Source organism: Gekko japonicus, unplaced genomic scaffold (genome assembly GCF_001447785.1).
Source record: "Gekko japonicus isolate JY-2015 unplaced genomic scaffold, Gekko_japonicus_V1.1 scaffold1513, whole genome shotgun sequence".
Classification (NCBI taxonomy): Eukaryota; Metazoa; Chordata; class Lepidosauria; order Squamata; family Gekkonidae; genus Gekko; species Gekko japonicus.
Window position 1 is genome coordinate 29,659 of NW_015177059.1, and position 9,886 is coordinate 39,544.

Genomic DNA, 9,886 nt, shown 5'->3' on the forward strand with positions numbered 1-9,886 from the left:
TAAAACTTAAATTCTTTGGCAAGTCCGAATCCACATCCACTTTGTTAATAACTCCCACCACTTTGAACGGCCCCACATATTTCCAACCCAGCTTTTCCCTTGGTTGTAACCCCCTTAAGTTCTTGGTGGAAATGTACACTGAGTCTCCAGGGTTAATGTCCCACTCAAGTGCCTGGCCTTTATCCGCCTGGGCTTTATAATCCTCTTTTGTCTTGGCTAAAGTCTGCTGAATAAGAGTCCACTGTTGGGCCAACTCCAACCACCAGTCTTGTAAATCTTTATGTCCAGTGGGCTCCATTACAATTGTAGGAAGGGGAGCCCCCTCGTACCCATGCACCACTTTGAAGGGGGTGGCCTCCGTGGAACTATGAACTGAGTTGTTGTAACTATATTCTGCACAGGGGAGCAAGTCTAGCCAGTTGTTCTGTTGATACTTAATGAAACATCACAAGAATTGCTCCAACACTTGATTGGTCCACTCACTTTGACCATCTGTCTCTAGGCGGTAAGCACTACTGAGTCCTTACTCAACCCCCCAATTTTTTAACAACTCCCTCCAAAAGTCAGCAATGAACTGGGACCCCTAGTCTGAGATTATTTTCCTGGGCACAGAGGGCAGTCTTACAATGTGATGCATAAACAACTGTGTCAGCTTTTTATGGAGGGCAATTGTTTACAGGGGACAAAATGGGCCTGCTTTGAGAAGAGATTGACCACCACCCAAATAATTGTCCTTCCTTTGCTAGGTGGTAGGTCCATTATAAAGTCCATAAAAATGACCAACCAGGGCCTCTCAGGGGTTTTGAGAGGCTGCAACAATCCAGGGGTTTTTTCCAGCCCTCCGCTTCCCCATCAAGCAAACTTAGCAAGAAGTTACGTATTGAGAGATAGCCCGCATACATGGCCACCAGAATTGTAGAGTCTTTAAATATCCACAACGGCCAGGCAGTTTATTGTCATGTGCCATTTGCAAAATGGCCCCCCGCAGGGAATGCAGCACGAACAGCCTGTGTTTGCAATACCAACACCAATTCTCCCTCTGCGTGACAGTACTCTTCTTTTCAGCTTCAGTAAAAGCCGCCTTCAATTTTCCCACCCACGGCTCAGGACTGAGGCCCAGCTATACATGAGCACTGCCCCTCCAAGCTGGGTGGGTGTGAACATAGAGTCAATTACTTCCTCCCTCTGACTGCTATGTTGGGGGAAGTGCAAGAGGGCATCAGCAAGAAAGCTGGACTTCCCCTGAAGGTGCTTGAGTGTGAACTGAAACTTATAAAAGAATTCCACCCAGTGCAACTGCTTGGCATTGAGGCATCAGGGGGTGCGTAACGTCTCCAGATTATTATGTTCAGTGCAAGCCTTGAATGGTACTCGGGTCCCCTCTAACCAATGTCTCCAAGTGGTAAGGACCAGTTTAATGGCAGTGGCTTCTTTTTCCCAGATTGCTCAGTTTCTCTCTGTCTCTGAGATTGTTTTTGACACATAGGCAAGGGGGTGCAGTATCCTGTCCTCCCCCCTTTGCAGAATCCCCCCATCACCACATCTGAGGTATCCACCTGCACCACAAAGGCTTTGTTTTCATCCTGATGACTTAAAATTGATTCTGAGGTGAATAAAGCCTGCAGCCGGTCAAAAGCCTGTTTGCACTCCAAGGTCCACTGCAATTTACAGACGAGCTTTTTGTGCTCCGGACCCTTCCCTTTTGTTTTCAACAAGTCAGTGAGGGGTAGGGCAGCCTAGGAAAATTTGGGATGAAAGGGCTGTAGAAATAGGCCAACCCTAAGAAATCTTGTAATTGTTTCCTTGTTTGAGGGGGGTCCCACCCTAACACATCCTTGATTTTATGGGGGTCTGTGCCTAGTCTTTTTCAAGAAATCTAGTACCCCAGGAAGTCCAATTCTTCCTTATGGAACTCACATTTAGACAGCTTCACAAACAACTGGTTCTGGTAGAGGGATTTCAGCACATCTCTCACCAGCCCCACATGCGAGCTCTTATCAGGAGTATAAATCAAGGTATCATCTAGATAAACCAGGACCCTCTTGAATAGATGCTTATGCAGCACTTCATTGATCAAATTAATGAACACTCCAGGGTCCCCCAAGAGCCCAAAGGGCATGACCAAATAATTGAAATGGCTGAGGGGGGTATTAAAAGCAGTCTTATGTTCATCCCCCTCTTGGATGCATACCCAAAAGTAAGCATCTTTCAAGTCCAACTTAGTGAAAATTCGGCCCTGAGTGGCCTCTGCCAATAAGTCTTTTATTAAGGGGAGGGGATATGCGTTGGACATTGACACGGCATTCAGACTCCACAACTGGTGCAGTCTTAACCCTCCATCCTTTTTCTTGTGAAAGAGCACTGGAGTGGCAAAAGGTGAAGCCACCAGCCGAATGAACCCCTGGGCCAAATTCTTATTGATAAACTTCCATAGTTCCTCCTTTTCAGCCGGACTCATAGAATATAGTTTCCCCTTGGGCATTTTGTGCCCAGGCAAGAGTTCAATGGCACAGTCAGTGTTCCAGTGATGGGGAAATTCATCTGCCTCTCCCTCTTCAAACACCTTGGCCAAGTCTTTATATTCAGGAGGGATTTGAAATAGCTCCGCCTTGGCCAGGCACACCCCCTCCAGCAGCAGTTGTGGCTCCCCCCCATTCCAGGTTCCATCTATGCTCTTTAAAGTAGGGGCCCAGAAACCACACTCCATTGAGTGAAGGGATCTTGCGCTTGGAGCCAGGGGCTTCCCAACACTATCGGGAACTTAGTCGAGGGGTTTACAATGAAAGAATTCCCAATGGGAGTAAATATCTTCCATTCATCAGAATGATTTACTAGGTTTCTCAACAAAGGCTTGAGATATAATGATCGAACATCATGATAGAAGATGCAGTGTAGAAGGATATGATCCAGACTCTTGATTTCATTAACACCACAAGGACATAATCTATCCACACAAGGAGTCTTGGCCAAAGGCCTAACATAAAAGCTCTTTTTAAATGGCCTATTAAAATGGCCTGACATAAAAGCTCTTTGATAATGAGGAGTGGTTAAACAGAAAAAATATTCTGCTATAGACCCTTGGGAAGGAACCCTTACCTTCAAGGAAGAGTATCTACCTGAAGCCAGGGTAATCAGCTATTGGCATTCTATGTTGAGGGGTCTTTGTTTCATTAAGCTAAAGGCTGAGCTTTCTGGCAAATGAAGTTCTCCAAAACGAACTCCTATATGCATGATCTTACTCTCTATATGGGAAACCCATGCCAAGGATGAGAACTCGGTAAGCATTTGTGAAATAAAAGGATTGGAATTAGCTCTAAAATATATGCTGAGCAAAACTTTAGATGTCATAATACAAGCTTTCATTTCCAAAAGACTCTGATGGGTCTCCAAACAGATGGCTGCATAGGACACGCATGGGGGAAGGCCTAATATTTTCCATAGAAATTTAGATTGGACTTTTTCTATATCTTTATTAATAGCTGAAATCCAGATTGGAACCCCCATACGTCAGTTTAGCACTGATCTTATGATTGAAAACCCTCAAGGCTGTGGGCACATACTGATTGCCCTTAGTATAGTGAAAACGAGAAACTGCAAACATGTTACTATTGGCAGATTTGGTCATTTCCTTTTTATGTACTGCCCATCTAAGGCTACGATGAAAGTGTACTCCCAGGTATTTAAAGCTTGGAACTTGCTCAATCAGGTTACCTCTTACCTTCCATTTATTAGGCCTCCACATCTTCCCAAAGGCAATGATTTTAGATTTCCCAAAATGTAAAATTAATTTATTAACATCACAATATTCAAGAAAGTGGTCTAAGAGTCTTTTCATTCCCACCTGAGTCAGGGAAAGAAGTACCGCATCATCTGCATAGTGAAGCAATGAGAGATGGATCATCCCTAATTTGGGACTATGGCCATCAGTGGTTTCCAAATAACAGTCTAGATCATTCACAAAAAGATTAAATAATAGAGGGACCTTGTTTTACTCCAACATTTATTGGTATCTTAGGGGTTAAGTTGCCCTTGTTGGAGCATCTCACCTGACAAGTAGTGTTGAGGTGGAGCTTTCTAATCAGGAAAAGCAACCTCTCATCAATACCCAGGTCCCTTTGGTTTTTCCATAAAAGGTCTCTAGGGACAGAGTCGAAGGCTCCCATCAAGTCGAGAAAGGCTGCAAATAACTTAAAGCGCCTCTCTTTGCTGTACCTGATCACCCTGAATCGATAAGGGCACGCACCCAAATGTGGGTATGAAGGGAGGGATTGGCCACAGTCATGTAAAAAGGAGGGAAGTGGATCTCACCGATTCTGGCGTGGGAGAATTTCGGACCTGCTGTTTAGCGCCCTTCACAGCAAGTCCCGGCCTATTCCCGCCAGCTATTGAAGCTCCTCCTCACTGGACAAGATGCTCTCCAACTCCTCTCTCCCTCCCGACTGGAGAGGTTTGAGTGGCTTGGAGTGACTCCCAAGTGGCTTGATCCTCTTCTCTGGTCCTTTGCGCTCTTCCTTCTTGGCTCCTCCGGGGCTCTTCTCCCATGGGCAGTTGATGGCAAAAAGTCCAGGGGCCCACATTTCAGGCACAGACCTTGCCGCATTCTTTGCTCTCAGTCACTCCTGGACCCCTGGAACCAGCCCCGTTGTGCATCCGCTTCTCCTCCTGGTGCCTTGGCCACTGGCTTTGGGTGGTACATCTTCAGCAGGCTGCAATGGTTCTCTGCCTTACAGGCCACTAACTGCTAGGTTAGGGGGTTATCTTGGGGCAGAACTTTGTCCAAGATGGAATGGTTCAAACCCTCTCTGTAGAACTCAATGAGCACCTCTTCCAGCCAACCCTGCAGCTTGACCGCATACGTCTTGAATTTGTCTGAGAACTGCAAGACAGAGCTGTTCCACCAGGCTTTTGGTTGAGGCAGCGGGGGTCCACATATGACCTCCCCAAGGTTGCTGTCTCCTACCTATTGGCCACCCATCTGCCAGCAACTGGCCATATCTATCAGTACTAATGGGTCGGAATTTGCACCAGCAGCTATAACTACTGATTTTAAATGCTTATAATGTAATGTTTTATTGTGTTTTAAACCTTGCTGTATTGTTTGAGATGATGTGACCTGCCCTGAGCCCACTCATGGGATGGGCAGGATACAAATACAATAAATAAACAAATAAACAAATAAATAAATAAACTGCTGGACGGACTGGCTGCCTTTCTTCAGCCCTCAGAGGCAGGTTCTGGCTTGCTCCAGTGGGTCCTCGTATTGTCGGCGGAGGGCCTGCATGAACACGTCTACATCCCTGAGTTCCAGGCCCCCCTCATTGTACAGACCAATGAACCAGTCGCCCACCCAGTCTCATAGCCTTGACCCGAGGTAATCCAATGGTGTTCATCTGAGGCAAAAGTGGTTTTATTGCATTGACCGGTTGCCATATTCCTTCATGTTGACAATAGATGTATTGAAACTCCAACTGCATGGATTGTGATGGAGTACTCTTCTCAAATTGGCACAGAGAGTACTCCATCTTTCTCTGTTATACCTCTGAGGATGCCAGTCACAGCTGCTGGCAAAACGTCAGGTTCTACAATGCCAAGACCACGGCCATACAGCCAGGAAATCTACAACAACCCTTATTAAATGGTTTCAGTTGCCTTCCTTGGAGTGGTGTTTCTATGTATCATTTGTGAGGGGGGGGGCTTGGAAACCATTTTGTGATAATATTACATGTTTGATGTTGGATTAAAGGTTTTAAAACACCACCATAAACCATTTTAATAGCCACTTGTTAAACCTCTGTTTCATCATTTTCATTGACACCTTCTAAAAACCATCTAACATGGGTGTGGTCATCCCTTCATTCTATGGCATTGAATTCCAGGAGTATTGTATACTCAGAATATACTTTTAATCAGTTGCAATACATCACTCTAGATTTGGACAGCCCATGATGTACCTTTGGAAGAGGAAATGATTATGGCTATTATGCAGGCTGCCAGTGGCTCATAGGACTAGACTTGATAAGGATGCAAAATAGGCAGCACTAGAATATAAACTTTTATTTAAATTTAAGTTGGGATATTGCACAACGCAGGTAAGACTGTATGGGGAAGATCTCCAGCCCGCCAATGGCAAGTCTCTTTTAGGGACTCTTTTGGGGAACCAAAGATTCCGGAGCAGGCAGCACGTCTTGAAGATAAACACTAGAATATTTTTAAAAATGGTATTTAGCAGTAATTCTTGTTTTCCTTTAATCATAAAAGTTAAATAATAAAATTATACATTAGAAGTGTAAAGAAATAAATTGACAAATAATAATTAATAGCAATTGAAAAAATTAATTCGGGGTTAAGGGCGGTAAGAAAACAAAAGATGAATGAATTATATAATGATATATTTTCGAAACGTACAATTAAGATTGTGGGAACGTTCCCAAGTGGATTATAAAGATAGGACAATAGATACATTAGAAATTAATCCAATTTGGGCATATTGTAGGTTATCCTTGATAAATTAATTTAAATGTTATTCCTTCCTTTGTTATGATGTTTTACATAAACTTTTATTATGGGACTTAAAAGCAAAATAATTTTTTTAAAAAAGAAGTCATAGGGCTTATAATCAGGATGACTTAATGTCAGTTAATTACTCATTAATGAATTTTCCCCCCCACACACCATTGGCCTCAGAGTCATAGATTACCAAAAGGTGGATTTCCCCTCTTCAGTTTCCCTGTATACTTATTCTAAAATGCAGAAGTAGCTGTGAGTGCACCAAGAGCTGACCAGAGGTTAATTAAGCTGAAGAAAAAGTGAGACCTTATTATGTGCGGTAGGATGAGATCTTGTTCATTACATAGCACCATTAAAGCTGTTTGAAACTGGTGCTCAACTGCTGGACACAATTCAACAGAAAGTATTTGTGATTAAATCTCACTGAAAACAACAGCAAAAAATATAGCTGACTAATAGTAATACTGTGGGCAGCTGTTTAGGCCTGAGGACACTTCTGGACCTTGCTAGTAGACCTAATGTTTAGGATATACACCGGGGGTGGCCAAATTTGCTTAACGTAAGAATAAACATCAGAACAAATATTACACAATTGTTATTTTATTGGAAAATATGCAACTTTGCTTCAGTAACATTAAATGAGACTGCAAAAAATAAAAACAAAAGGGGTAAAAACATACTGAGAATGAGATTTATTTGTTTGCTAATTATATTTATTTGTCTAAGAGAGAGAGAGAGAAAGATAGAGGGGTGGAAAAAAGACTTAAAGAGATGGAAAGAAAGAGAGAAACAGCGAGAGGGAAGGAAGGAAGGAAGGAAGGAAGGAAGGAAGGAAGGAAGGAAGGAAAACAAATAAATGGGGATGGAGGAAGGAAGGGAGAGATGGAAAGACAGCAACTTTAACTTTAAATATATTCTCCAATCCCAACCCCTCATGCCAGGTGGCTTGGCTTGGAGAAGGGATTTAAAGAGACAAATGCCTTTTCCAAGCTAGCCAGTGGGGCCATGGGGTGGGGGCTTGGAGAATGCCTTTAACTGTAAATGAGTTCTCCAAGCCCCCTGCCCCCACTGCCACAGTGGCTTGGCTTAGACAAGGGATCATCATCATAATCTATTTTTAATAGCCACAGTGTAGCGGTGTGGAAGGGCTTGGAGAACCCATTTAACTTTAGATGGGGAGGGAGGGGAGAAAGAGAGAGAAAGAAAAGTGGAAAGAAAGTGGAAAGAAAGCAAATAGATGGGGGAGGGGGAGGGACAGGTAGAAAGAAAGCAACTTTAACTTTAAATGCGTCCTCCAAGCCCCCCCCCCACAGGCTGACTTGGCTTGGAGAAAGGATTTAAAGAGACAGAGCTTTAAGAATGCATTTAAAGTTAAAGTCGCTTTCTTTCTCTTCTCCTCCCCCCAAGCCTACGCAGGGAGGGGACCACTGGCTGGGGAAGGGAAGACCAGTCAATGAGGTGGACCTCCTGATGGCACCTGGTATTTTTGGCCACTGTGTGATGGAGTGTTGGACTAGATGGGCCATTGGCCTGATCCAACATTGCCTTCTCTTATGTTCTTATGCTTCCCCAGCTGCCCTGCCAGAAGCCGCACAATATGTGTGAAAGAGCCGCAGTTTGGCCATCCCTGATATACACAGATACACAATTCTCATTCCTTGCACCTATGCTTTATACTTGAGAACAGGGTGAGGTGACTTCACACAGGAAGGGATATAATGGGCTTTCTAGCAACATAGACTCAAATAAAAGGAGTGGTGTCCAAAGCATCAGGGACAACACTGCCCCTTGAGGCACTCCACAATCCAGTGGGTGCCTCTGGGTCAGTTGATCCCTCAGTGCCACCCTTTGTTCCCGATTTTGGAGAAAGGAGGCAAGTCACTGTAAGGCCAGCCTCTGAACCCCAGTGTCGGAGAGGTGGTGGGCCAGTAGCTGATGGTGAACTGTATTGAATGCTGCCAACAATTCTAACAGCAACAACACCGCCAATCCACCCCGATCCAGATGCCTCCTGAGGTCATCTGTGAGGGCGACCAGTGCCGTCTCCATCCCGTGACCCAGGAGAAAGCCGGACTGGAAGGGGTCTAAAATGGAAGCATCATCCAAGAAGCCCTGTAGCTGCACGGCCACAGCCCTTTCTATTATCTTGCCCAAATAGGGCAATTTGGAGAGCGGCCGGTAGTTTGCCAATTTGTTCGGGTCCAAAGATGGCTTTTTCAAGAGAGGACAGACCACTGCCTCCTTAAGAGCTCCAGGGAACAGCCCCTCCAAAAGGGGCTTGTTGACAATCTCCCATAGGGCCCCTTGGAACCCCTCATGGCCAACTTTAATTAGCCACGAAGGGCACGGATCAAGGAAGCAAGTAGTAGGGCATACAGCTAGGAGCAACTTGTCAACGTCCTCTAGGCTGAGTGGGCTGAAGTGATCCATTACCAGACTTAATTGCAAGAGTTTCTCTGACAGAAAGTTCCTGGGGCAAGGTGCTTGTATAATACATCGGTGAATATTATGGATTTTTGATACCTACTAGTTGAAAAGACAGACCAAGAGTCGCTGTTTTCATTCATTCTCGGAAGAAGAACAGTATAGAAACGATAGAGCATTCCGGAGATCATCGTCAACACATCATTTATTGTCTTGTATATTTATATAATTTTCTGCATGCATTTTTGTACAATTTTGTGATTATTATTGAAATATTATCTAGCGCAGTTACCCCACAGTTTCTTTCTTCTTTTTGCGGTCTGACCATGGTACTGCCAAAGCAGTACTCCAGTCCACTGTAACTGCTGCAGCGAAGATCAGATCAAGCATGTGCTCGACCTGGTGAGTGGGAGTCATTACAAGTTGGGAGAGTCCCAGTGCCGCCATGGATGACACCACGTCCTCTGCCTGAGTAGAGGCCACATCATCAGCATGGATATTGAAATCACCCAGGACTATCAGGCTATTGGCTGGTGCATCGGGCAGTCGGTACACCAGTCAAATCACCACACTCTCCCCGGCTTCCTGCACTAAGCTGACACACTCTATGCCTGCGATCCTCGGTGACGGAAGCACTCTGAAGGAATAAGCCTCCCAAATGAATAGTGCCACTCCTCTCCCCCGCCCCCTAGTCTGTGATTGGTGAAGGACTGAGAACCCGGGAGGAGCCAACTGGGAGAGAGCCAGTTATGGGTCCCTGAACACAGGTCCCAAAAACCTGAGGAACTACCTTTCCCCACATGTTCCCCAGAGAGCACTGCGTTCAGTGGCCCAGAATCGACTGGCCCAACTGAGTCTCAAGGAGGCCAGGCTGGTGACAACCAAGGTGCAGGCCTTCTCGGTTGTAGCTCCATCCTGGTGGAATGAGCTCCCAGAGGAGATCAGGGCCCTAGGG